This window comes from Camelus bactrianus, chromosome 3 (assembly GCF_048773025.1).
Source record: "Camelus bactrianus isolate YW-2024 breed Bactrian camel chromosome 3, ASM4877302v1, whole genome shotgun sequence".
Classification (NCBI taxonomy): domain Eukaryota; kingdom Metazoa; phylum Chordata; class Mammalia; order Artiodactyla; family Camelidae; genus Camelus; species Camelus bactrianus.
In genome coordinates this window covers 82,891,157-82,913,269 of record NC_133541.1, presented here as the reverse complement: position 1 = coordinate 82,913,269, position 22,113 = coordinate 82,891,157, and the positions used below count along the sequence as shown (strand labels likewise).

The 22,113-nt window shown below is 37.9% G+C and overlaps 3 long non-coding RNA genes across 6 annotated transcripts in view; 2 read left to right on the top strand and 1 right to left on the bottom strand.

Moving 5' to 3' along the window:
* The window catches only part of LOC123613269 (uncharacterized), a 340,111-nt gene that overhangs the window by 9,598 nt on the left and 308,400 nt on the right, over positions 1-22,113 (bottom strand). The gene's annotated exons all lie outside the window — the stretch shown is intronic.
* LOC123613267 (uncharacterized) overlaps positions 1-22,113 on the top strand; it is a 381,851-nt gene that overhangs the window by 292,399 nt on the left and 67,339 nt on the right. The window lies entirely within an intron of this gene.
* LOC141577071 (uncharacterized) lies at positions 868-22,011 on the top strand. Its single transcript, XR_012505601.1, has 2 exons — positions 868-2,467; positions 20,430-22,011. It is a non-coding gene; the product is annotated as an uncharacterized LOC141577071 (long non-coding RNA).

Here is a 22,113-nt window from a genome sequence, read left to right as displayed (position 1 = left end):
TCCTTTTTATGCAACACCCTCATGTCTCTGTTCTTACTCATAATGCCCAGAGATTGCACCCATTGAAATATTCAGTTTTTCATCATGGAGCCTGTCAAGAATGTCACCCACACCCTAGAAGAGAGACTGAATGGCATTTCAACACAAGTGCTAAGTGTCTGTGGCAGTATCAGTATTTCTCAGAGGCTGACACACTGATGTGACTATAGACTGCCTAAGTGAAACAGATTTGGTAGAACAGTTTCAATTATATACCCAAAGAAAGATTTTGGACCAAATGCAGCCTCATCAAATGCAGTTCAGTGAGTTTGAAAGCAAGTGTAAATGTAGTGGAACCAAGAATTGCAGACCATGTAATTTGAAAATGTTCATCATCCAACATACTTTGAAGATTACAGCCAGGGTCCAACCTTGTTAAATAAGTTACCGTAAAACAAAATTGCATTTAGGACTAAATTCAAAGGAAGGACAAATTATCACTGTTGTGCTTTACTTTAAATGTGAAATTAAGTGTGCCATGTGGCAATGTAATAAATAATTTATGTAAATTACTATGGCAAAATTTAATTTTTTAATTAGCTGAAAAGATATAAATAAGACTGAAAAAATTTCTCCAATTTCTTTATCTATCTCGACTTTGATTTAAAATTATTTCCTCACATTTCGAGATGTTTTGGCTTTAGTTATTTATTCACTCAACATATATTTGTGAACGCTTGATAGTTGTTTGTCATCCATAGAAAATATACCAACATAAACATACTGGTGGTAGGAAGAGCCTACGTTAATAAATGGTTGTCTTCCTCCCTTGAGAATAAAATGAGCTAAGTCAACTTATCAATAAATCCTAAAAGAGCAAAGGATGTGAAAAAAAGTATACCTTATCACAGTCTGCTATTACCATGAATATCAGCTAGTATCTCTTTATTCATCAGAGGACGATTTCTCAGAGAAGCTTTTTTGCCTTCTAAATGTATGTCTATTGTTTTGCTTTATTTTCATATGGAATCCAATTGAAAGATTCTTTAGGCTCCAATGAGCAGAAGTCTTTTTGACTCACGAAATAGTATCACTCCACAAAGTCAACATTTTCCAGTACTGTCATTCATTAAATGCACAGTTACAGAAACTGGGGCTGGGTTATGAAGAAATAATTTGAAGACAGTGAAAGAAACATCTTCCTCTCTCCTCCAACCTCGCAAAACATAGAACAACTATCATAGGTGAAATTTTCCTACAGCCTGAAAAACAAAACCAAACCCTAGTCATTCCTTAAAAATGTGAAAGCCCAAAGTGAAACGTATTTTGGTGGACAGAGAGAAGGATGGTGCCCAGCATCACTGCCTGCTCACTGTCCAGGCTCACCAAAACAGAGCTTGTTGCTCTCAGGAAATAGGTGCTCTTCTAGCTTGTTACTGAGGGTGCAAATGATTCTACACCTACTGAAGGGAATTTGCTGATATCTCACAAAATCACATATGCATTTGTCTTTTGATACAGTAACCCTGTTCTTCGGACCTGATCTTGACGCTATACCACACCAACGATGCAAAATTATTTGTACACAGGGTTATTGACTGCAGCATTATTTCTAATTACAAAATACTGGAAACCATCTAATTGCCCAAGCCTAACACTGAATAAACTATCACACAGAATATGCACATAGTGGAGCACTATATAACTGTACAACACAATGAGGACTGTCTCTATGAACTGAAAGAGTATGATTCCCAGGAAATATTATTAAATAAAGAAGTAAGCTTTAAAAGTGCTTATACAGTGTGCTAGTCTTTGTGTAAGAAAAGGAAATACAGGAAGAACATGTATCTCTTTATCATTTCAAAGGGAAACTCAAGAAAGAGAAAATGGTGATGTTAGGTGTCAGGAGGAAGAGTGCTGAAAGGAGAGAATGACACCTCTGTGTCTTTTTTTAAGGTTTTCGTGAAAATATGTTACTGTTCTTGAAAATCAAGAAATGAAATTAAATCAATAAAAATGGGACCAGGGGAACAAAAATGAAAACAAATGATACAAATGTTAATCCTGTTAGTATTTCAGTTGAAAACTGTCAACAAGCTAAAGGGATAGAGAATGCATGGAAGAAAGGAAGGAAGAAAGGAGAAAGAAGCAGGGAAGGAAAACCGGAAGGAAGGGAAGGAGACAGAGAGGGAAGAAGGGAGGCAGGATCCAACGAATTTATGAAAACAGAATTGGTCTGTATAACCTCAGTCTTAGGCAGAGTTGGGTGTGGTGAAGGGGAGGATTGGTAAGGAATCCTGAAACTGTAGTGTGTGTGTTTATTGCAGTGTTACGGGTGAAGCAATTCGGAACTACCGCACATCTAATATTGGATTGACAGATGAGTCACTGTATTGATTTTGCTGCAAACTACGGTTCTCACTGTAATGGGAGATTCAAATATAGAACAGTGAAGGTACTCCTGTGGATTGGAATTGGAGGATTGGTATGAACTCTTATTTCCTAAAATACATGTTTCTATGTGCATATGTATATTTATATGTGTGTATTGCTGTGTGTATCTTGTGTATATACATGTGCATGCATTTCTTAGAGATGTCCACCAAACTGGCCAAGAAGTAAAGACAACCACTGGCAGTTAGCACAGTCTGACTGCAGAGGGCTTAGTCTAATACTGTTCCTCACTAAAAGCAAAGATGGCTTCAGATAAAAGACTTATTTCACGGCTGGGTCAGAGTAGGTACAAGATGATAAGGCTCATCTTACTATAACAGAACAAAAGCAAGTGCCAAAAAAAAAAAAAAAAAACCAGGGAATGTCACAAGGACTAGGAGCCAGTTTAAAGGGGCTCCAACTAGCCAATTTAGAATACTTTGAACATCAGAATAACAAAGTACAGTTAAAAAAAAATTTAAACCATGGAAAAACAAGAATTCATGCCCATACCAATATTAACAAGATGAATAAGCACATAAACAGCAGAATGAAGGGTTCTTGCTTACAGTGGAATGTAAGAGTTTGCTGATAAATGTAGAGGAGAATCTTTATTTTGTAACCATCAGATAAATTAGATCAAACAAGGTTCATCAATGAATATTAAATCCAAGGAAAACTTCGCTGAGGATCAAGATTATGTATATAGTCTATCAGTAGCTCCCCTTGGACTGCTTACTAGTTTTAAGGGGGAAATAGTAATTATACTGTGAAGAAGTCTAATACCATGTGGGCCAGGTGATCACAATTAATGTAACTAACAAGGGACAGGTAGTCATGTGCCTCCAGATGTGATGCCCTGAGAAGGACACAACTTCAGCTATGCAGTATTTCCCAGCAGAGAATGCATATCTGTAATTTAATCACAAGGACCTATTAGATAAACACACAATGAGAAACTTTTTTTCAAAGGGAGAGGCTGTATTCTTCAAAATGGAGCAAATATACTGAGGTAAAATGCTCATGACAGGTACATCTGGGTGAAGGATACATGGGTAGGTTCTGTGTACCATTTTTATTTTTACCAAGTTTTGTTACCTTGACATGTCTGAATCAAAAGTTAATTTAAAAGTACGGGGTGGTAGTCAACACTTCCTGTTCACAAATAGAAAGCTGAGTAGTAATAGAGGATTTGTCTTGATTGATCATACTTTCTCTTCATAGACAAGAGTAGAAAACTAGGATGGCCTGAGATTAGAGACAAACCAGTTACTCCGAAGATCTGAATCAAAATAAACAAACTGAAAAATGATGCTTGAAGGAAAATATATATTTATGCTGAGAAAAATAGTTTTGGAAAATGCTGATTAATACCTTGATGAATACTTGTGAAAAGGTACTGAAATTGTTGGAAGCCATTACATAAGCAGAATAATCAGAAGATAAAAAAGCAATTCCTGGAAACCTAACATGTGTTTGCTGAAAAGAAACAGTTTAATAGAAGACCTGGAAAACAGACTCGGGCAAATCTTTTATATCAAAGAACAAAATTTCAATGATGAAAAATCTAAAGAAAAGTTAAGACATATGAAGCAATACAAGAAACGTTAAGAAATAAAAAAAAAATTTAATCTTCTAATAGCTTTCCCATAAAGATAGAACAAAGAAAATTAAGGTGTGTGTAAGACTGGGAGAAGAAATCAAAGAAATAATAAAAACATTTCCTGTACCTTGAAAAAGTTTCATAACCTTGAAGACATCTACTGAATGCCTAGCACAATGAATGACAAAAATCCATATCAAGACATATCACAGTGACACTATAGAACATAAGGAGAAAAAAAGATACTAAAAACTTCTGAAAGGTAAACATATAGAACAAAGAATATAAAGACTTCATAATGGACAGAACATCTTTTATAAAATATTTAATTAGCAAAAGATGCCAGAAGAAAATGTAGCAGTACCTTCAACATTTGAGGAGAAATAAACTTGTATCTCTTCACCCTTAAATCACTGAACAAGAGCAAGGGGCAACAGTTGTAATTTTTAAACAATTTACCTCCTTTGAATCAATTTTCAATTCTCAACTTCAGCAAAATTGAAAAAGATAATTTAAGTAAGAGTGTTTCAAGAGACTTAAGAGAAGAAACAGTTAAACTAGATCAGAAATTAAATCCTAAGATTATTTTCATGCAGAAGTTCAAGGAAATAAATTTATGTTCAAAAAGAAAGTAGATTCCATTGTACAGAAACACAAATTTCTTTAATCAGAAGAAAACAACAAATAAGGAGAAACTCTTGGTAAACAAAAAACCTGTACAGTAAATTCATGGTCTAATCTTAAAAAGAGTTGATACAAATACACCATAGTGAGATAGGAAGGCGGTTCTATGAATTATGAAAAATGCACAGTTGTATAAACCAACAGCACATTCAATACACAAAGCTCTTACCTCACCGCCCAAAAGCTCCCTCATCCTATCCATTTTTAGTCAACGACTTTCCCACCCTTAATGTCTAGAGAACACTGGCTTATTCTTTTCTCTTAAAATGTTGCCTTTTCTCATTATGCTAAGTGAAATAAGTCAGACAGAGAAAGACAAATACTGTATGATCTCACTTATATGTGGAACCCAAAGAATTTTTTTAATTCCAATAAACTCGTAGAAAAAGAGATTAGACTTGTGGTTACTGGAGGCTGTGGGAAGGGGAGGGAGAATTGGAGGAAGGCAAGAAGTTTAAACCTCCAGCTATAAGATAAGTAAGTATTAGGGCTGTGATGTATAGCATGATGACTAAAGGTAACCCTGCTGTGTGTATAGAACCCAAGAGTTCTCATTCCAAGGAGTTTTTTTTTTTTCTCTTTTCCTTTCTATTCTATCTTTATGAAATGATGGATGTTAACAAAACCTATTGTGGTAATCATTTCACATGTAAGCATGTAAATCAAATTATGATGCTGTACACCTTAACCTTATACAATACTGTATGCCAGTTAATTCTCATTAACAAAGTGTTTGCCTTTTCCTGAATGTTGCATACATTCAATCATAGAGTATGCAACCTTTTGGGTCTGGCACCTTTCATGAACCATAATGTATCTGAGCTGTATGCATGTTATTGCATATGATGAGTTGGTTCTTTTCACTGCTGTATAGGATGGATATACCACACAATCTGCCTAGCTCACTAGCTGAAGGACTTTCTGGTTATAAGTAATTCTGAATAAAGCTGCTATAAATATTTCCATACAGGTTATTGTGTGTATATGTATTTTATTTCCCAAATGATTAATGATGCTGAATACTCTGTGTGCATTTGTATGAATTTGGTGAAGCATCTGTTAAAATCTCTTGCCTGTTTTTATTGGGTGGTTTCCTTACTGTTGAGTTTTGAGAGTTCTTCGTGCCAGATACCATCTTGGTCACACCTGTGAGATACAAGTCTTCTCTCCTAGTGTTTGGCTTGTTTTCCTTTCACTTAGCAATGTCTTCCAAAGAGCAAACCTACAATTTTGTGAAATCCACTTTTTAATTTTTTTGTCTAATCATTGTTTGTCTAACCTCAAGTCAGAATAATTTTTTTTTCTCTAAAAAAATGCTACAGTAGCACCTTTTACATTTAGCTCTGTGATAAATGTCAAGTGAATTTCTGGGTACACTGGAAGGCATAGGTTAAGATTTATTCAGGGAGGAGATTAAGAATACTAAGAATCAGATGCTCTCCGACCGTAAGTTCTAGAGGTCACTAAGCAGAAATTTGAGAAGGGATGGAGGTCTGATTTGGCTTAAAGATAAGAGAGACATAGGAAAGTAAGATTCCAGTGGTAAGTGACCACAGGATGTTCTGTGTTTCTTGTGTTCACTGTGTAAACAATGAGGTGAGGCATAGGTCCTGATGGCCTTTTATAGTTATTCACATGTAAGGTGATGAGCATTGGAATGTTCCAGAATCAGTTTGTCTAACACCCCAGATCATCTCTGCTGTGCCTAAGTCCTCTACCTGAAGCCCCCGTCTCTTTTTTCACTTCCTGGCCTGAAGAGTATTAGAAATGGCTTATTTCATTCTTCGATCATTTGCCAGATGGATGCTATTTTTATTGCCACCACTGTCGGCAGAGAAGCTGCAGGTGACAGAGTTGGCAAAAACTGATCCGTAGAGACTGTTTGTTCCTCAGTGGTTAACAGGAGGGCATGGTCACACTCCACAGCAGCAGAGGTATTAAAGCTCTGTGGGTAGCTTTTGATCAGTTGGCAGTGGGTTACAGGATATCTAGCAGGTGCATGTATCTCCTTTCCTTCCTCAGGTTCAGGATGTTCTAAGTACTACGAAATGTAGCAGCTTCCTTTGCCTTTCTGCTGATGAGTCTGATCAACGAGTTGCATTTATCTTGAAGCTGTGGCTAGCTTGGTAAATATCCTTGTGCATTTGCCCTCTCTCTTTCCCTACCAAACTCCCCTTTCTCCCTCACAACTGATGCTCCTGGAGTGCATTCTCTGCTCAAAGGTTAGCCTGTAAGCATGTGCTTCATACTTTGTTTTCTAGGAGACATAGGCTAAATCACCGAGAAAGGGAAGAGAGGAAAGTGTTTTCACCAAGATTAAAGGAGTTCCCTGGGAGCCTTATTTTGTCACTGACTGAATGGGGCTGTTGATGAACCTGGACCAGATCCTCTAGAAGCCCAGCCAACGGCACCGTGGAGACTGTTGAGCGTCTAAGTGGACAGTAGTATCAGAATGTTCACAGGTTACCAAAGGGAGACACAAAGATACGCATGCGCATGATGTGCCTTTCCAGAAGAACAAACAACATTTAGGGAGAAAACTGTTACAAACGAGGAGAGGGGTAAGACTTAGGCCCCACTAAAGTATGAGTTGAAATAAAAGTTCTCCTCCAAAGAAAAAATTACCAGCATATTTTAGTTAATTTGGCCAGAGTTATTAAATTATTTGAAGTGGACTATCTGCTGACGTGCTGAAGTTTGTGAAACAGAATAATGAGATTTCTTGGAGGAGAAAAGTAGTTTGAAATAGCTAAATTTATTCAATGCTAATAATTGCCAAAGATATATAATATTTTCTCAAGTTGTATTTGACCTTTATTTCAACTCATTAACCCTGATACAAAAGTGATTCCTAAAGCTAAAAAGAAAAAGGTAAGACACAATTAACTTTATATTTCTGGAACTACATTATATATAGTAAAATTACGATCTGTGGCCTACATTATTTTCTGTTGCTGTGAACAAGGTAATGCAAACTTAGCAGTTTAACATAATATCCGCTTATCAGCTCACGGCCCTGTAGGTCACGGGTCTGGGCTTGAGGTAGCTGGTCTGATCTTCAGTGTCTTACAGGTGGGAATCAAGTGTCACGAGGGCTATGGAGGAGAATCTGCTTCCAATCTCATTGAGGCTGTTGGCAGATGCAGCTCCCTACGGCTGTAGGCTCAAGGTCCCATTTTCTTGCTAAGTGTTGGCTGCGCGTTGCTTTCACATCTTAGAGGATGCTCACATCCCTTGCCACCTGCTTCCCCCCTCCAGCCTTAATCAAATCTTCAAAGCTAGAAACAGAATCTCCCTCATGTGGAATCCCTCTTGCAGTTTGTTGCTTTCAGTGCTCACCTGATTACATCAGGACCAAGGAGGATGATCCCCTTTCACAAACTTTATCACAGGAGTGACATGTCATCATAATTACAGGCCCACCCACACTCAGGACGGAAGAGATTATAGAGGAATGTGAGTCACTGGGGTCACCTTAGAATCTGACCACCTACGCTGAGTCACACATGTAGGGCACTGGAAGGAAAGAGCATTATTATTATAAGTTAATTTAGAAATAAGTTCAAGTTTTTCTAATGCTGTGTGAGAACACTGGGAATGAATGAATCATGGCTAGTGCGATTCCACCACTGGGGGTCAGTCACAGTGGGGGCCTAAAGTGCGTGCATTGCTTTTGCAGTCCAGGGAAGAAGACGACTCACATAAAAAGGAACAGAAGATAATTCAAGAATAAGATAATTTCAATAGGTAAATGACACTAGAAAAACACAAAATCATTATGTTTTGTGCTTTTCCTCTCCTAACTTCTTCCATTCTACTCTTTTCTGAGGCACTGAGTCTGGCTTCTGGGACTTGACATCTCCTTTAAAAGCATGTCTTTCACTGAACCATCCACAACTAAACCAATGTTAGTTAGATAATCACTAGAAGTGGGTTAAGGAGGGATTATGAGGATGCCTTCTTTATGCCTGCCAAAATAAATGGTTTAATAGCGGCCTTTAACAGTTTAATCAGGACGCATTAATTTCTTGCAAACGTAATGGTGATGATGGAGCTGATGATGTTCTACGTAGATTGGAACCTGATTCACTAAATAAACTGGACTCAGCGTGATGCTAAAAGCAAATGACATGATTATTTTTTTTACAACTGCTGCTTTTAATCAGCTTTATGGGGCATACCTTTCTCCCTGGAATGAAATCTAAGACAATCTCATTGCTTTTCATGACATCCTCAAATAATACATTCATTAATGCTTCTATTTTTGAAATAATAAAAATATTCTTCCAGCGCATATAGTATAAAAACTACAAACTATCGTCCATCTTAAAACTTCTCTCTTGAGCATTCAATGTGCAGTTGGTTCCTGCCCCAGTTATTATTGCTGTGTAACAAGTTACTTCAAAATGGATCTGTCTAAAGCAACTATTTTATCTTGCTTATTGCTTTGCATCAGGAACTTGGGAAAGACTCAGCTGCACAGTTTTCACTTGAATTTTTTTTAATGTAATTATGGTTACATTCTGCCTGGGACTGTAGCCCTCTGAAGGCTCACCTAGATGGATGGATGTCCAAGATGGCTCACTCAACTGACTGATTGGCAGTTGATGCTGGCTATGTGCTGTGTGTTCAGCTGTGGCTGTTGAAAAGGATGTCTTATATATGGTTGTTCTGTGTGGCTTGAAAACTGAGCAACTGTTAGGAGTTCAGGGCTCCCTCCAAAATGGAATATCCCAGAAGAAAGCTGGAAGCTGTGTTGCACTTATAACCTGTCATAGGAAGTCCCATAGCTTCACATCTGCCAAGCCCTTTTGATCAAAAGAGTCACAAGCCACTCAAATTCAAAGAGAGGGGATATCCTACTCTTGATTGGAGGAGAATACCAAAGAAAATTGTGTCCACAGATTAAAGCCATCATAGCTCCCTTTTGCAGGGTGGACATCTTGCCCACCAGACCATGTACACTGCCCTCATGTCAGTGGAAGGTCAGCTGGCTCCCAGTGCATCCTGTCTTTTCTCTTTATGTCCCAACACCCAGATCCCAACTGAGGCTGGTCTAACCATCCTCAGCCTTTTAACTTTACATGTCAACAGATATTTAGGCATCATCAACCTATACATCCGCAAAACTTCAGAGGTCACATGAGAAATCTCCTAAGCACTTGTCTTGGCTTTAGATGATGCAGAAGCACCCTTGCCCATGTCGGTATATGTACGTATGTGTGACTGTGTGCACACAGATGCTAGCATCCTAACAACTCTTTCTGAAGAAATCTCAAGAAGGACTTTTTTAAACTTCATGTTGACCTTACTAATATAGGCTTGAATGGTGATGGCTAATTGTCCCCAACTGGTTCAAAATCTCTCTTCGTCTTATAAAGTAAGTCTGGCAATTTGCTGAAATACGAACAATAGAATATGATGCATTTTGATATCATAGAACAAATCTGTTCTTCTAATTCCGGGGTTCCTTATTTTTACTTACGCAAAAACCTAAAAAAAATCTAATACTACCTCTTAATAATATATTTTTTGCATCTTCTGAAGAAACTACTGCCTCCAAACTTGGTACATTTTCCGTTCTCAAAAACAGTTTCAGTGTTTGGTTAGTGAGGTAGGAAGAGCCGCACGAGCTTCAGCAAGCAAAAGAAAAGGCTGTCAACTATTCCAGCTGCTGACCAATGCCAGGCATTTTTTATAGACAGTATCTTAATAAAAGCTTAGATGTCCTTTTTTTTATTTTCACTGGATTAATACAAAGGTTTACTAGAGGGCCTGCAGTGTAAGAAATGACTTATTATACTGGAGTTTTATTTGAAATTAGAATAAGCCTGGAGACTCATATCACTTACTTTACTTCCTAAAATTTCAAGACAGGCTGCACCAAGTATGGAAACAGAAAACAGCCGAACAGCACTTCACAGCCCCAGTGTATACAGCTCCCTAGAGGTTTGGACCATATGCCGAGGAGACGCCACGGTTTATGTGGGTGATCACATTAGCCCCTTGATACACAGCCATCCACATTTCAGACTAGTTGGTTTACAAGAACTTGGCACTAATAAAGAAAAGAATGTATATATGCAAGAAACATTTTTCAAACTTTACTTTATCTAGAAAATGTATCATTTATTATGCAAGAACTATGCAATGATTCCCAGAAAGAAATTCCCAGTAAGCAACCTTAAAATGCTTGCAGAGCAATGGAAAACACCTTCAAGTTAAATGACAAAACTCTCCCCTCCTGGGTTCCTAAACTCGTATTAATAATGTGACAGTAGACATGTATGAATAATTTTTAGTGTCGCTACATGCTGTAAAGTTTGTGTAAGAGAAATAGGTGTGATTCTATCTTCCGGAGATTTCATTTTAGAGCATAACACACTGTTGATAGCTCATAAAGCAGAATGCTTCTGCTGATGGCCACAGGCCTCTGGAGAAAAGGCAGAGGTTGACATTATCACCCAGGTAGATTTGACTATCACTGGTCTTATTTTCTGAATACCTGTCAGAATGGCTGAACAAATTCCTGCAGAGTAGTTCCCTTACAGCCTGAGAGGACCCTAGTTGGGAGATGCAGCTGGAAAGGATACAGAAGTCTGTAGTTGATACCATTGGGAAGTAGCCATGTGTCACTTTTATTAACTTCAACTCTTTAAAAGCTAACAGATACTCTGGTATCATGCTGTGCAGTATTTGGGGCTACTAAAAAATATTGCATCACAATATAAACATGCCCAAGTCCTTTATTTCAAGCACAGAATTTTGTTGCACAGAGAGAGCAGGTAAGAAAGAAAGCTATCTGCTGAAGAGAGTAAAGAAAGATTCCCAGAAGAGGGATTGCTTCCCAGTCCTGTTCATCTGGAAAGTTCCAATTCGGAGAAATGTTGGGGTAGAGTGATTTAGGAATAAGGGATAAAACATATAGAGGAGAAGAGAAAGTGCAGAGAAAAACTGAAAATAAAAGAATGAGAATATAATTAAAGGCAGATACAAATGAAAGATGTGTTAATTCATCAGACAGCAGTGAGAATTAAGCAGAATTCAAGTCTTTATAGAAATCTGTTTTGCCATGAATTGGGGGAGGGAGGGGTCATGCATAATGTTGCGTGTTTCAACTGCGCTTTCCTTCAGAATTCTGTAGGTAGAATTCATCTAACTGTTGTATTTTAATGGTCCCAAGGGGCTTGCTTAAATGAATAGATATGAATGCCTTCTACAGTAACTTTCAGCAATTCCTTTATAAATAAAAGCTTATAAATTGTCTTGTGCCGCTTCAAGAGTGCTTGCACACTCAAGTTGTTTAGACATCTCCCCATTGGACTACTTATGTAATACTGTTTTGTAGAAGATACATTTCCTTCGCAGATTACTCAGAAGAAAACTTTGGTCCAATTTATCTGTCCAAATTACAATAAATGATATATCATAGAGTCTTATGAATTATTATATACAATTTCAGTCCTTTAAAGTTAATACATTGTGATCATCAGCCTGGGATACAAAGAGAAGTTTAAAAGCCAACTTCTTATGAATATATTTAAACTTTGTGGTGTGTGTGTGTAGGTGTGTATGCTCACATGAACACATGCATGGGCATAGAAGGACATCTATTATGTTTAATATTTTAGCACCATATTTTAGCCTTTTTAAAAACATGAGGGTAAATTTTAATTGATTTTAATGTCATGAATTTTTCTTTTCCCCTTGTATTTCATCTTATTATTTTTCAAGTGACATCTACATAGGAATAGTGAAAGAACATAGCAGGTATGAATGTGTAATAACAACATTCAAGTGTTTACATAAATTCCTTTTATTTCTATAACTGAACTGACCTTTGATCTGGTTTACTCACCTATGCTTGAAGGATGTCTGACATAAAAAAATACCATTGACTAGGTGGCTTATAAACAAGAGAATTTTCTCCCAGTTCTGGAGTCTAGAGGTCTGAGATCAGGGAGCCAGCTTGGTTGAGTAGTTCTAGGGAGGGCCCTCATGTGGGTTGCAGATTGCCAGCTACTCCCCATGTCCTCACATGGCAGAGGAAGGCAAGGAAGCAATCTGGGGTTTCTTTTACAAGGGCACCAATTCTGATGAGAGCTCAGACTTCCTGATAATTACCTTCCAGCGGCCTCACCTCCAAATAGCATCACATTGGGGATTAAGTTTGAACATAGAATATTGGGGGGATACAAACATTCAGTCTGTGTCAGAGGGGAAATTTAACTTTGTATTATCAAGGTGATTCACTCATTTTTAGTTTAGAACCCTGTCTCTTGGGCAGTAAACACAAGATCAGGTGAGTGTTTCATCCTCACTGTCCCTCCTTCCCCTTGGGATGGCACAGAAGTTCTGGCAGCGGCTGGGAGTAGGGTATACAGGTGTCATGTCGTCATGGCAGAGATACACCTCCACTGATCTCTGCTAAAATCGTTATGCCCACACGTGATCCTGGCTGTGTCCTAGCCTGTGTTGCCTGCTTCTGTGTTTCCACCATGACCTCCAGTTTCCAGATCACACACTCTGTTCTCTTCTTGTCCTGTCTCTAGGTTCTTGCTTAACACTGCCACATTACCAGGAAACAGTGGTTTATAAAGAGTCCACTTTCCTCTGCATAAGATTACTTAGATTCTTGAATATTCTAATGAGAAATCTGATTATCTAAGAGAGGCCTCCCTGAAGGTAGATTCAAAACATATGATCGCATCACTTTTTTTTAACTTATAAAGGCTGTTATCAGAAATGAGGAAATTCAGCTTCTTATAAAAATAAATGGCAAAATATACAGCATTGGAAGTGATTAAGTGATTCACACACACACACACACACACACACACACAAATATGCTGGCAAAATACATAATTAAAGGAGGCAGGACATCCTGAATGGCAGAGGAAGAAGCTTGGTAGACCCTCTCCCCAACAAAACAACAATTTAACTTGTGAAAATTATTTTAAACAAAAAAAACCAAACCAACAATTATTCAAAGTCTCCAGAAGTTATCCTAAGGACAAACAGCAAATGGAGAAACATTCATTCAAGAAAATCTACTAATCTCAGTAAGAACATAACTGTGGGGTTTGAGTCATGATCTGATCCTGAACCACCACGAACATCTCCACCTCTGCCAATTTTGCATTACTGAAGTTCTACTCTGAATGTTCTACAATAAGCAAGTGAGGACTAAAAAGATGGGGCTCCCTCTCTCTCCCCTTATCCAATCTGGGGATATGATTTCACCCAAGAAAGGGCAGGACATGGGGGTGTCTCATCTGTTTCTGTCCCATGTTGCAGAAGTTACATTCCAGCCAAGTATGACTGAAAGGACTAAGTCTCCAGTCCCTTATCCCTCCCTTACCCATGGAGCAGAAGCTCTATTCAAACTGTTGCAGCATAAGGAGGCCCCAGTGGTCCATGTCTAAGATTGCTTTTTGAGTGGAAGTCCCATGCTGGAGGACTCAAACTGAGAAGCCTAGAAGGTGTCAACCCACCTCCCACCCCCAGCCCATGACCACTTATGGAGTGAGGATGTCACTTCAGGAAAACTTACCTCCCCCCAGTTCCAGTGCAGTAGTTCTGGGGTTCTATCCAGAATAAAGGCAGGCTATAGAACTGATGAGAACTGAATTTATCTGAAACAGCACACAAAGAATCGCACGCCTAAAAGCATTGAAAATGCTGATGGAGAACAGGTAAGAAGAGGCTGATAGCTCCATGATACAAGCAAGTTGAAAGAACAGCCAGAAGTTTACTAGAACTAGAAAAGGAGGACAAACGAAACCCAAAGATGTCAGAAGGAAGGAGATAAAAACGATCAGAGCAGAAATCAGTGACACAGGAAACAGAAAAACCACAGAGAAGACTGATGAAACTAGGAGTTGGTTTTTTAGAAAAGAGAAACAAAATTGACAAACCTTTAGCTAGACTTAGCAAGAAAAAAAGAGGACTCAAATCAATGAAATTATTAATGAAAGAACGTACATCACAACTTACATCATAGAAATACAAAGGTTTGTAAGAGACTACTATGAACAAGTCTATGCCAATAAGTTGTACAACCCAGAAGATAATAGATAAATTCCTAGGAACATCCAACCTGCCAAGAATTAATCGTGAAGAAATAATAAATCTGATCAGCCCCATAATGAGTAAGGAGATTGAAACAGTAACCAAAACCCTCTCAAAAGAGGAAAGCCCAGGTCCAGCTGGCTTCATGGGTGAATGTTACCAAATATTTAAAGAAGAAATAATGCCAATCTTTCTCAAAATTTTTTGAAAATTTTAAGAGGAGGGAAAAGTCCCAAACCCTTTTTAGGAGGCCAGCATTATTAGCCTGATGCCAAAGCCAGATAAGGACACTACAAGAAAACTACAAGCTAATAGCACTAATGAATACAGATGCAAGAATTCTCAACAGGATAACTTGCAAACCAAATTAATTAGCATATTAAAAGGATTATACACCATGATTAAATGGGACATATCCCTGGGATGCAAGGGTGGTTCAATAAATGCAAATCAATAAATGTGGTACACCACATTAACAGAATGAAATACAAAAATCATAAAATCATTTGCCTCTGCATCAACAGATGCAGAAAAAGTAGTCAAGAAAATCCAACATCCGTTCATGATAGAAACTCTTCATAAAGTAGGTACAGACTGAACATACCTCAACATAATAAAGGTCATATATGACAGTCTTACAGCTAACACCATACTCGATGGTGAAAGGTTGAAAGCTTTCCCTTGAAGATCAGGAACAAGACAAGGATGCCCACTCTCACGACTCTAGTCAGCATGGTACTGCAGGTCCTAAGCAGAGCACTCAGGTAAGCAAAAGAAAGAAAAGCCATCCAAAGCTGAAGGTAATTACTAAACTTGTGTCTGTTTCCTAGTGACATGATCTTCTATACAGAAAGTCCTAACAGCTCCACCAAAACACTTTAAAACTAATCAATGAATTCAGTGAAGTTTCATGACACAAAATCAACATAAAAAGCATCGTCGCATCAAACACAGTAAGATGCTGAGGAGCACCTTTGACCAAGGGAATGAAAGACCTACTCAGCCGTTAAGACGGTGGTGGAAAAAATTAAAGAGGACAAAATTAAATGAAAAACGTCCCACGTTTTTGGATCAGAAGAGTTAATACTGGTAAAATGTCCACAGAAGCCAGAGCCATCTACAGAGTCAATGCAATCCCTATTAAAATTTGAACATTTTTCTTAAAAACAGATAAAACAATTGGTGGTAAGGATATGATTAAATTCAGACTTCATGTGTATTGCTGATGTTAAAGAAACCTGTGCAACTACTTCAGGAAACAGTTTGGCAATTTTTCAAAATGTTAGTTAGATAGGGTTAACATGTGACACCCTAAGTACCCTTCTGTGTGTACAGCCAAGAGAGACGAAAAAGACACCCATGCAAAGACTTGTACATAAATGTTCACAGCGGAATTATTCACAATAGACAATAGGCAGAACATCCAAAATGTGCATCAACTTATGAATATATTGTTCAGCCATAAAAAGCAATGAAGTACTGATAAATACCACAACATGGATGAATCCTGAAAACATTATGCTAAGAGAAGGAAGCTAGACGCAGAAGACCACATTTTTATAATTACTTTTATACGAAATGTCCAGAAATAGGCAAATCTATACAGACAGAAATGAGATTAGTTTTTCCTTAGACCTGGGAAATAGAAAAGTAGAAACAGAGAATGAAATTCAATAGGGAGCTTTTTGCTGGGAGGAAAATATTCTAAATTAAAGTGGTGATTGTGTAACCCTCTGAAATTACTAAAAATCACTGACTTACACACTTTAAATGGGTAAATTGTATGGTATGTAAGTTATAAGTCAAAAATACTGATAAGCAAGTGAATAATTCGAAAATTTGTTGCTAGTATTATGGAACACTTATGGAAAGCTCCCCATCATTTTTCTAAGAAAGTTTTTTTATACTGAATTTTTTTTAATCCTTTAAAGTATTTTTTTTAAAAATGGAGGTACTGAGATTGAACTCAAGACCTTGTGCATACGAAGCATGCACTCTACCACTGAGCTACACCGTCACCCACTCCTTAGAAAGATAATAATTATTTTGTTTCATCTGGACAGTAATTTTTATGAGATAATTGCTAGTATCTTCCTTAGTTTCTAGGGTAGGGCATCGACGCTTACAGCACTTAAATCACTTGCTAAAAGTCAGACAGCATTTAGGTGTTCAGGTTGGAATCCATACCCAGGCAGTCTGGCTCCAAATTGCTCACTTTAAACCACACACTTCTGTGGTATTGTATTGCTCAGAATTTACGTTCCTATTATGTACCTATTACTTACAGACATCATATAATTATAGCAATATTTCTGGGGAAGATGTTTTCTTTCAGCCAAAGATAATTGGGGCAAGCACGCATGTGAGTACGCCCTGCCCCACAGGGCCTTTGCTGTTACCAGAAACGTTCTCCTCTTTCCCCTGATTTATAGCTCGCTCACTCTTCAAGCCAAGACCAAAGCGATCTCTAGAACCACTCCTGGGCCTATATGGCTGTTCCCTTTTTTACCCCGTAGTATTCTTTACATGCCTGTAGTGTACCACTTTTTCTAGCACAGTATACTTATTTGTTTTTCTGTCACTCTCATTCGATTGAAAACCTCAAGAGTAGGGAACACTGATGTTTGTCTCTGCATCCCTCAGCGTTGCCGTTTGGAAAATAGCAGGTACTCAATGAACACTAACTAAATGAAAGGAGGGGTGAATGGAGGCTCTAGAAGAAATATAATAGATGATCGTTTTCTTACCCTTACGGAACTTAGGATGCAGTTGGAAAATAATACAACATCAAATAGTGAACAACCACTCGTGTGACAGAGAGTCTAGGTGAGGTGAACAGTATAGTTTTCACTTAGGAGCACTGATCTGCACATTTCCATCCATCTAACATACATGTAAATCACAGACTTTGTTTCTGGACAACACTGTGGTTTTTCTAACAATTAAATCTCATCTTTCATGATCAATATGCAGCCAGGTGTTGACACTTCATATTAAATAGTCAAGTCAACCTTAAGCATGTCATTATATCTCTGAGCCAAGGTCAGAATTCTAAAGGTTTAGATTTGCCAGTTCTGTTTTAAAAGTATGTTACTCATTCACATACAGGTAGAGCGTGCCAGGGTTGGATCCCGTTGGCATACAGTTTGGAAATGAATATTCCAGATGGTGCCTGGTTTCATATTTTCAACTAAAGCCTGCTGGCCTGGGAATGTCATTACTTCTGTAGAAAACGATTTACCTGTGTGACTTTTCAATCAGCAAATTCTTTTAAAAATACATCTAAAAAGGAAAATATTGTTCTTGCCAGGATGAACAAAACATTTTCTCCTTTTATAGTGTGTAGCTGAAAAGATCTGCCAAATACAACTCCTTCTTTCCAACAGCAATGAGAATATATGACTCAGATACAGTCAAGCACATTTTTTTCTTCTTGGTATTGAAGCCGTATACCTTTACATTAACTCTCAAGTCACTTGAATATATTAGGGGAACCATCAGTCAATTGCTAAACAGTGTATCTGATCTACATTTGCTCCAAAGCATTAGCGTTGCCTAAAAGTCATTGCAACCCCTGCCCTCAAGTATCCAATATACTCTAGAAACATAATTTGCATGATGGTTGTACTGGAGCTCCGTTCCTCCAGAAGCCAGTATGATTCAATGCATGAAAAAGCAGGAGTGCGTGTGAGACATGGAGCTCACTGACAAAAACCAGGCATTTATTTTCATTCGAACTCTATTGTTTTTTGAGGATGCATGATAAATTTGACCTTAAGAGAAATCACAGAATTATAGTGGAAGTGTTCAGGTAAGGTCCTCTCCCTCCCAGCCAAGGCTACATCTAGGTGATGGTTATGTATGCCAGGGATGTGTTAAAGGTGTTGATTTAACAATTTAATTTTAAAGATTTTTAAACAGATGAAGGGAGAGGGGGACAGGCTAGCATACAAAATAAAAGGATCAGTGAAATCAGGCAAGAAATGATGTGTGGCTTGGGTTCTGGCACACAGGGGAGCTAAGCAGTGACGAGAGATGAGGGCAGAGTGGTAGGGAGAAGGTGGGTATAAGACACCACGTTGTGTGCCCTGTTAAGGAGTCTGAACTTCATTCTTCCGGTGCGGTAAAACCTCTGAAAGTGTGCACATAAGTGGAATGGAAGATGGTGTGGTCAGGTCTGCATTTTAGGTAAACCCTTCTGGCAATGGCATAGAGCAAGACTGTTAGGAGGTAACAGAGAACAAATGAAGGATTATGAGGATCTGTGTGAAGGAGAAAGTAGTGCGGTGGAGGAGAAAAAACTGACATGAGAGTCTGGAAGGAGATTTATGTGACTGGAGTACATGCTGCTGGGACGGAGGGTTTCTGAGGCAGTGACTGGTGGCTGGCAGCACTTCACCGGCACCGTCTATCTCATACTTACGTTGGCTAATAGGATCGCTTGTGTTTATACTGCAGATTTTTGAAAACAATGTGGTTTCTTACATGTTTCTAAATTACTTAGAATCATAAAGAACCCCAAGAGTTTCTTGGACATGCTTATTTGATCAAGACCAAAGGTCCTTATAGGATCAGGAAAATTGATACAACACCAAAATTTAAGGAAGTAGTGTTTTGGAGATATATCATCTCATATAAGCATGAAGTTTTCACCAAAAAAAAAAAAAAAAAAAAGTGAGTAGAAATCTAGATCATTTGGCACTCTGCTCATGATTTCAGAAAAGTAATCTTCAGATTTTATGCTTTTCATGGTATCGTATTACAAACCCAGCACAGTAAGACAGAGCATACCAGATGCCACCTTGCACTGGGTAATCTTGATTGCTGTACTAAATTAAACCGATGATTTTCATCACCTTCAGTTTATGGTATTACTTTATCTTTAGTCATCAGCATAAGGGGGTGATTTTTACAAGAGAGTCTTTAGGGTCACTTTTCATTCCATAAAATTATCTTAGCATTAAATTCTGAAAAGCATCATTTGGCGAAGAAGCATTTTACCAGTTCCTGTATATGTAGGGCTTGGAATGCTAATTTGACATTAAAACAAATTTTCTCTTTCTTTCGAACAAAATTATGTATGTGACCATTTTGTCTGTTGTAACCTCCAGTAAAAAATGTTTCCTAATGATTTTTAGGGTCTAAGCAAACGTACACTGCGTTTTTTAAGTGTAGGAAGTATGTCTGAACAACATGTCCAGATTTACTCTCCTTTGTAATCATGTCCTCATTCCTGAAACTGAAGGATTACAGACACACTGATACATTGTGTAAAACAGTAGTGTTGAAACTGGGATTCACTTTGGTTCACCATTATTCCCCTAATCCAAGAGTGAAAAAAGGGTTGCCAAAGACGCCACGGCTGCCTGGCTATGACATAGTTACGCCACGTGTGTGAATTTCTTCATCAACAGATAAGACTAAGCAATGGGGTTAAGTTTAAATGTTTGAAATGTCAGAAAACTAGCCCTGAAGTAATTTTTCAGACGTTCAGAATCTGGATGTTTATTCTTCTAAATTGGCCATGAGAGGCTGCCTTTTTGCAAACTAGACCCATGGAAAGTTTCAGTTTTTACAGTCACTTTGTAAGTTACACATTTCCGAAAAGAATCACAAGGTAGTAACAGCATTTCCCTTTCATCCTTGTGTAACTTAGAAACAGCAATGCACGTTTGGCTCAAGCACCACACAAACTTTCATCTTTCACTGGAGCCCCTTAGATCAAAAGGATAATGTTACAGAAAGATGTGAATGAATGGAAACATGCTGTCAAACAGTGAGTTTGCTCGTTTTTCTTCTATTTTTTGTGAAGTCTCTTTATTAAAAAGAAAAAAAAAGATGTGCTGTAAACCACCGTTAAGTGAAGCAGAAGACATCTCTTACATGTATAAAACTGGTAAAATAAAAACAATTCACATTTATGAACTCAGAGGATACATTTTTAACGTTTAGTTTTAATGTATGAGTTGAAAAGAGTTATCCTCTGATTATTATTTTACTTTAGTGTCATAAAGTGGGTTTTCAAGTGAAGATGGTATTTGTTCAGTTCCTCTGCAGCTTCTATGCTTTGTTAAGAAATACAAGAGAACCAAAAGGCAGAGACTCTAGTATCAAGCAGAAAGTAGCAGAAGCATTTTAATCAATTGGATGTTCCCACTTCTGTATTTATCTTTTTGTGATCCCTTAAAATGTCATGTATACTACAACCCAGTAACTTGGTGTCATGCAGAAATAAGTGAAATACTCTGGTACCTGAACTAAAAGGATATCTATGAAAATAAGCTATAGAGATAAAAGATAAGTTTTTCTTTGAAAGTTGAATGCTATGAAGGCAAAGTCTAGGGGGTATGTTTTATATAAAACAGTATACATTTGTGTACACATGTAAAGCACCACTGTAATGACATGATGATTATCCTTAATACAATGCTATTGATATTACTGCCACTGATTTTGAAAATATGATTTTACTGACCTGACACTGGTAAGGAATTAGATGTTTCACATGAGTGCTTTAGAAGCAATGGATTCCATTCTGACTGGAAGAAAAAGGACCTGGCAGCCTTGGAAGCCAAGTGTTGAAGATGGCAGAGACTTCGCCTGCACGTGTCCCAGTGGACTGCATGGAAGGGGGTCACACCGCCACCCTGTGATCCAGCTTCATGCTGGTACACGAACATGAAATAGACTTCTGTTGAGTTTGGGCCATTATACATTTGGAGCCTATTTGTTACTGCTTTTAGCCTAACCTAAGTAATACAGCAATGCTTTTCAATAAAACAATCCTGAACATAACATTTTTGAAGGAGTCGGGGGTCACCATTCACAACATGGCCTACTTTCCACCTTCTCCCCCCACCATTCATGCTCCGCACCTCACCCCCATCCTTACTCCATGACTGGACTTTTACCTCATATATCCTTGAGAATATAGACACAGACTGAAATTCCCTTGCCTACATGCCACATTAACCTGCCTTCTTCTACACATTTCTATTCATGTGTTTCTTTCCTTCCTTCTTCATTAATAATAATTTTTTTTTAAAGTGAAAGAAGCAATTACATTGTGTGAATAAGGGCTTAACAAAATCCGTTCCTTTGGGCCTGAGAATTTGAACTTCATTTAGCTAACTCTGTTCCTCTGGTAACTGATAAAAAATGGTATGTTAACCATGTTATATAACAATATTGCTTATGACAAAAATGCCCCGTGATAAATAAACTACATCTGAACTGAACGTAGCTTTTGTCCTTCCTGAGTATGGTGGCTCTTCTAACTGGTATGTCTTCTGTGCAGACTCTGGACCCTAAACATACAGAATTCATAGAAAACATCTTAA